We start from the raw sequence: 6,431 nt of genomic DNA, 5'->3' as shown, positions 1-6,431 counted from the left end.
CCAGCCACTAGATTCACAGAGGCCAGGCAGTGGTGGCACACACCTTTAATCCTAGCACTCGGGAGGCAGAGATCCATCTGGATCTCTGTGAGTTCAAAGCCACTCTGGACTACATGAGATTGACTCAGTCTAGGAGAGAAAACAGAGCCAGGCAGTGGTAACATACACCTTTAATCCCAGTACTGGGAAGCACACACGCCTTTAATCCCGGGAAGTGATGGCTGGGCAGAGAAAAGTATGTAAGGCCTGAGGAGACAGGAACTAAAGACTCTTAGGCAGAAGCATCCCTTTCAGCTAGAGGCTTTTTCAGGCTGAGGAGTCCTAGAGGTAAGAGGTGTCTGTGGCTTGTTCCTTTGTCTCTCTGATCTTTCAGCATTTACCCCAATATCTGGCACTGTTTTTTTTTTTTTTTTTTTTTTTTTTTTTTTTGTTTTATTAAAAGACTGTCTAGAATCCGGGTTATACAGCACTACCTTTTTCTTCCCTCCTCTCCCTCCCCCACCCCCGTTCTGCTCCTTCACCCCCTTCTCCCTCCTCCTCCTCCTAATGACTTTTTGTTTTTTGTTTTTGTTTCAGACACTGTCTCACTATGCAGCCTTGGTTGGGCTGGAAGGCTGCCCCCCAACTCACAGAGATCCTCCTGCCTCTGCCTGAGGAGTGCTGGGGTCAAAGATGTAAGTCACCATGCTTGACCTCTTAGGCTGTTTGCATTAGTATATATTATATTATATGGTATATATTATATGAGTTTCATTATGGTATTCTCACACATACACGTAGCACACTTCTATCACAGCCTCTCCCATGCCACCACCCCCCCCCCCCCCCCCGCTGTGCCCCACTCCCAGCTTCCTCTAATTCCTTCCTTCTCCCAGCTGGAGACCTTCTACTTCTGTGTCTTCTCTTCATGTGACTCTGAGTTTCATTTGAGTTGCTTGCAGGAGGATGATCGCCTTTCCCCCCTCAACCCAATCAACCGTTAGCTGCACATAAATCCTCAGGGAAGCCTGGGCCCCGTGGCCCCTCCCCTTTCTCTCCTTGGACCTCTTCGTATTCCGACCAGCTGTGGGAAGGCGCTGCCCACTATGGAGGAAAGTCTTTCCTCCTCAGACCTTGGTGAACGTAGGTCTCGTCAAGTTGACCATCGAGATTCCCTTTGGCTAAGGGCAGGTATCTCATGAGAGTCAAGGAGGCGGCTGCAGGCCAGAGCAGCTGTCCATGCGACCCAGCTGCAGGGGCAACATTTCTCTGTGACGGAGGATAACCAGGCTGCACCGTGGGGCAAGAATGTGGGAAGAGCCTGAGGACTACACTGTCTAGCTCCAGTTGGACTGCCCACACCAGTATCCTTTCCAGAAGATACCATGACCTCATCCTTCAATTTACCTGTACCTGGCTGACCTGTGACCCCATGACCACCCTTCTGCTACTTGGATTCTGACTGATGCAGTGAGGAGACTCCTGGGTTGTAGGTTTGCTATGAGAAGCCAAGGTAATGGTGTTTACAGAGCCCTTTGCATAACCCTCTTCCCGCTGTGCCTGTGGATGTTGACAGATACTAGCCAGGGGGTTGCTAGGACACAGGGGCTCTGCAGCATGGTGGCTGATCCCAAACTGTGGTCGCCTGGAGTCCCTCACAGGACACCTGCCCCGTGTCAGCTCCACTAGCCCCAGCTCATCAGTGAGTCCTTGGAGGACATCTGAGATCTCTTCCATCACTTTTATTTCACCCACGAGGAAACTGAGGCTCAGAGAGGTTAAGAGTCTGTAGCAAGAAAGGAGGGAGCTGAGACCAGAATCCAAGCCTGTCTTCAAAGCTTCAAAGCTTCTCCGTCCCCTAGGGAGACAGGCATACACACACACACACACACACACACACACACACACACACACACACACACACGGGAGTTCCACTGGCAACATTTTACTTGAGAACAAAATTTTGTGTTGGAACCACAGCGCCCCTGTCCCCAGCAGAGTGGCCTTTGGGCCTTCACTGGCCACATTATTGTGCTAGTAGCAGCCATGTTGCCAGGGAGGCAGGAAGAGCCAGGCCCTGGCTCAGAGATCTCACTGATAGAATTGGGATGTTCTTTCCGGTAGGGAAGGATTGCTCTAGGAACCAGCCAAACAAGCCATGTACTCAGCTCCTGGAGGCAAGAGACAGACCTGGCTTTGGCAGCTGGGGTGTCTTGGGTCTCAGGGCATGGTGAATGGAGAGGGGTCTGTGAGTGGGGTGCCAGGTCATTGTGGTTGGAAGAGTTCACATCAACTCCCTGGACTTCTTACGTTTCTTTCCTGTGTCCCCTGCTTCTGAGCCATGCTCCGAGGCAGCTCATGAGACCTCAGTCCTGAGGGCCACAGACCATGGGTCCGGCACATCCTTTTGGGGAGTCTTGTCATCTGATCAGCCAATGAAGGGGACAGCAAGGTGCTGGACTCTGAGGAGGATTCCCTGGTGGTCTCCTTTGACCTCGTCACATGACCTGCATAGATGAAACACTGGCTCTGTTTGCTTCCCTATTCCTTCCCAGCTCTCTTTGTGGATGTTCTTGGCTCACTTCCACTTGGACATCGTCGCACACTGGACTCCCTCTGGAGCAAAGAGCCAGATGCTAATGAAGTCACCACCAGGCTCCCTGGAGGCTTCTGGAGGCACTAGTCAAGATTGGCAGTCTGGTCCAGCAGCCTGCATCTGCAGTCTCGGGAGGGCTCCTGAGTCTTGTGACTCAGGGCGGACGATGAATACACCCAGATTTGTTTTCTTTCTCTTCTTATCCACAGATCTGCAACTCTGCATCCTCCTGCGTCATGTGCAACCGGTGTGGATGGTGCCTGTCAGGATGAGCCTCCTGCTGTGTGTCCAGCCAAGGGCCCCCAGCATCTGCATCCTGACCCATGGAAGGTCTATCCCAGGGGGAAGGTCCTCACACTCTGCTCACAGGTAAGTGGCACCATATCTGAAGCTGTGCTGGTCTTTTTGACTCTGGCTTAATGCTATGCAAAACTCAGGCTGCTGTGAGGAGCATGTGGCCAGTGTCTGTTGTAGAGTATTATTTTAAGGTGTGTTACTTTTTTTTTTAATGTTGCATTTGTTTAACTCTGTGAAGCTGTGTTACTTTGTCTGTCTAAAACACCCGATGGTCTAATAAGGAACTGAACGGCCAACAGTGAGGCAGGAGAAAGGATGGGTGGGGCTGGCAGGCAGAGAGAATATGTAGAGAGAGAAATCTGGGAGGAGGAAACAAAGAAGTAGCCAGAGAAGGAGGAAGACATCAGGGGTCAACCACCCAGGGACACAGCAAGCCACAGAGTAAGAGTAAGATTTACAGAAGTGCCGGGCGTTGGTGGCGCACGCCTTTAATCCCAGCACTCGGGAGGCAGAGCCAGGCGGATCTCTGTGAGTTCGAGGCCAGCCTGGGCTACCAAGTGAGCTCCAGGAAAGGCGCAAAGCTACACAGAGAAACCCTGTCTCGAAAAACCAAAAAAAAAAAAAAAAAAAAAAAAAAAAAGATTTACAGAAGTAAGAGAACGGGAAAAGCCCAGAGGCAAAAGGTAGACAGGATAATTTAAGTTAAGGAAAGCTGGCAAGAAACAAGTTAAGGCCATGCATTTATAATTAAGAATAAGCTTCTGCAGATCTATGTGAGTTCGAGGCCAGCCTGGGCTACAGAGTGAGATCTAGGAAAGGCGCCAAAGCTACACCAAGAAACCCTGTCTCGAAAAAAAAAAAAAAAAAAAAAAAAAAAACAAACAAAAAGAATAAGCCTCTGTGTGTGATTTATTTGGGAGCTGGGTGGTGGACCCTCAAAGAGCAAAAACAAACAGTGTCTGCTGGATGCCGGTCCCAGTTCACAGCCTGTGCTGCCTTGAGAGGAGTCGACCCCCAGCCCTGGGCCCCCAAGGTGGCCGTCTCTTTCCAGTGCTGGTTCCAGATCCCTTTTACCTTTGCTGCACAGTGGCACCAGAGTGTGACAAGGTCACACATGTGCTCCATTTGAGGCTTTTCTCATTGCCCCTCCCTCTCAGGAAAAGAACATGCTTCAAAGGAACTAGAAAGCATACCCTCTCAGCTCCTGGCCTGTCTCTCCCTCCCTTTGATTGCTCTATCTATTATCTATCTGTATATCATCTATCTGTCTGTCTGTCTATCAGTCAGACAGACTATTTCTAGTATCTGTCTGCCATCTGTCATCTATCATCAGTCTACCTATCATCTGTCTGTCATATCTCATCTTTTGATTATTTCTGTCTTTATCTACTGATCATCTATTTCTATCATCTATGTGTCATCTCTGTCTTCTATCATCTGTATCACCAATTCTCAATTTTCTCTCTATTCCATCCATCCTATCATCTATCTATTTATCATCTATCTATCTATCTATCTATCTATCTATCTATCTATCTATCATCTATCTATCTATCTATCTATCATCTATCTATCTAATCTACCACCTATCTATCATCTATCTATCTACCTTAATACCTAGATAGCCATCTCTCCATGGTCAGGGTCTTGCCATGCAGCCCAGACTGGCTTTAAGCTTAGCCATCCTCCTTCCTAAGCTTCCTGGGTGTCACCACAAAGCCTGGCTTGGTCTGTGTTAGTTTTCTTCCCATCCACATCTGGCATGGCTTGTATCAGCTCCTTCAGTAGGAACATTGGAAGCACAGAGTTGCAATTCTTTTTGCTGCTTCATGGCTCGTGTCTAGAAACAAGAGTGCCCTGTGTGTTGTGGGAGCTCAGTTAGTGGTTGGTAGACACTGCACATCTGTCCACTAAATGTTCATGACTGGGCGTGGTGTGACACCTTGAGTGCTGTGGAGGACACCAACACTGGCTGTGTGGCAACAGCTTACGGCAGCTGGTCTGCACACCTTGCTTTGTCCTCCTCTTTCCTGGTGGAGTTGCACTGGGGAGCAGCAGGTCCAGGAGGGCTCTACCTCCGCCCCCCACCTCGCACCACCAGAGCCAGTTTGTCCCCAGCTCCTGTGTCAGTGCCCATGACTGTAGAGTGAGGCAAGTGAGAGCATCCAGCCACTGGGGATGTGGCTGAGACCCAGTGAGGTAATGCAGCAGAGCAATAAAGGCACCCACGAGGGCCATGGGCTCAGCAGCAGGCTGCAGTCCAGCCAGGAAGCATTCCGGCATGAGCTGCACCCGCTCTCCCGGCTTTGCGGTTCAGTGTGAGAGCGGAGCCCGCCTCACGGGTGACCCAGCTGTTAGCACCAGTGCCCACTGCCATGACACTGAGCCAACTCCCACGTCATAGCTGGGGATCCTGAGTCTCTCAGGCTTGTGGGCTGGAGTGGCACCCCAGTGTCTCGTGCTGTGGGTAATTTTATATAAATAGTAGGATGTGTGGAGGGAGTCTAGTAAATGGGAAAATTCCCACAACTCAGATCCCAGCACAGTGGCATACTAGCGATGAGCTGGGGTGGACATGCTGGTCTCATTCATAACTAAGTGCAGTTGGGGGCCTAAGCAATGACCTTTAGCCTCAGCCTCTTAGACTCTGGGTCATGACCTCATTTAGGGGATTTCTGTAACTAAACAGTGTGAAAGATTTGGTGCCAGTAAAAGACTTTGGAATGCACAACAAGAAAAAGTGAATTCTGAGGTGTGGTTGGTTAACTTCGATGTGTGGTGTTTTTTATTTTAAAGTTAAAGAAAATAAAGTTTAAAAATTCTATTTTAGATTTATTTATTATTTATTTTATTTTATGTGTATTGTTTTATCTGTGTGTATGTGTGTGCCTTGTGCTCCTGGAGGTCAGAAGAGGACATCAGATCCCCTGGAACTGGAGTTGCAGATGGCTGTGAGCCACTACGTGGGTTCTAGGATCCTTCCTCTGCACCAGTTTCAGGAGCCTTTAACCATCTCCCCAGCCCCTCTTTGCAAATTTTTATAATAAAGTTTAAAAAAATTAAATTGCTCATTGAGTTGCTAACTTGAATTTCACTTAAAAAAAAAAGAAAGAAAAGAAGGAAGAAAGAGAGAAGAAATGAGTTTTGATTTGGGAATCACCACAGAACTGCCAATAATTTTTGAGTGGCCTGAAAAAGCCTCTGTCATTTTATGCTATGTGTGTATTTTGATTATAAATAAAAACATTGGCCAACTCTGAGAAACATTGAAGATGTTCTGCATCTTCCACTATTATATATTTGGCCATAGTTTAATTCCTCAGGTAAAAATAAATAAGGTCATCAACATGCAAATTACTTCAGTCTTTGATGAATAATAAAATTACATGTATCTCAAGTATTTAAAAAAATTAAGTGATTTATTATTTATTTATTTATTTATTTATTTATTTATTTATGTTTTGGTTTTTCAAGACAGGGTTTATCTGTGTGGTTTTGGTTCCTATCCTGGATCTCACTCTGTAGACCAGGCTGGCCTCGAACTCACAGAGATCAGCCT

The 6,431-nt window shown here is 47.8% G+C and overlaps 1 long non-coding RNA gene across 1 annotated transcript; it reads left to right on the top strand.

The window, feature by feature from the left end:
* Positions 1 to 856: 856 nt before the first annotated feature.
* Positions 857 to 5,936, top strand: LOC119087913. The gene is made up of 2 exons (XR_005091444.1): positions 857 to 2,944; positions 5,777 to 5,936. It is a non-coding gene; the product is annotated as an uncharacterized LOC119087913 (long non-coding RNA).
* Positions 5,937 to 6,431: the final 495 nt, after the last annotated feature.

The sequence above is a fragment of the Peromyscus leucopus genome, chromosome 4 (assembly GCF_004664715.2).
Source record: "Peromyscus leucopus breed LL Stock chromosome 4, UCI_PerLeu_2.1, whole genome shotgun sequence".
NCBI classification, from domain to species: Eukaryota; Metazoa; Chordata; class Mammalia; order Rodentia; family Cricetidae; genus Peromyscus; species Peromyscus leucopus.
This window is presented reverse-complemented; position numbering and strand designations above follow the sequence as displayed.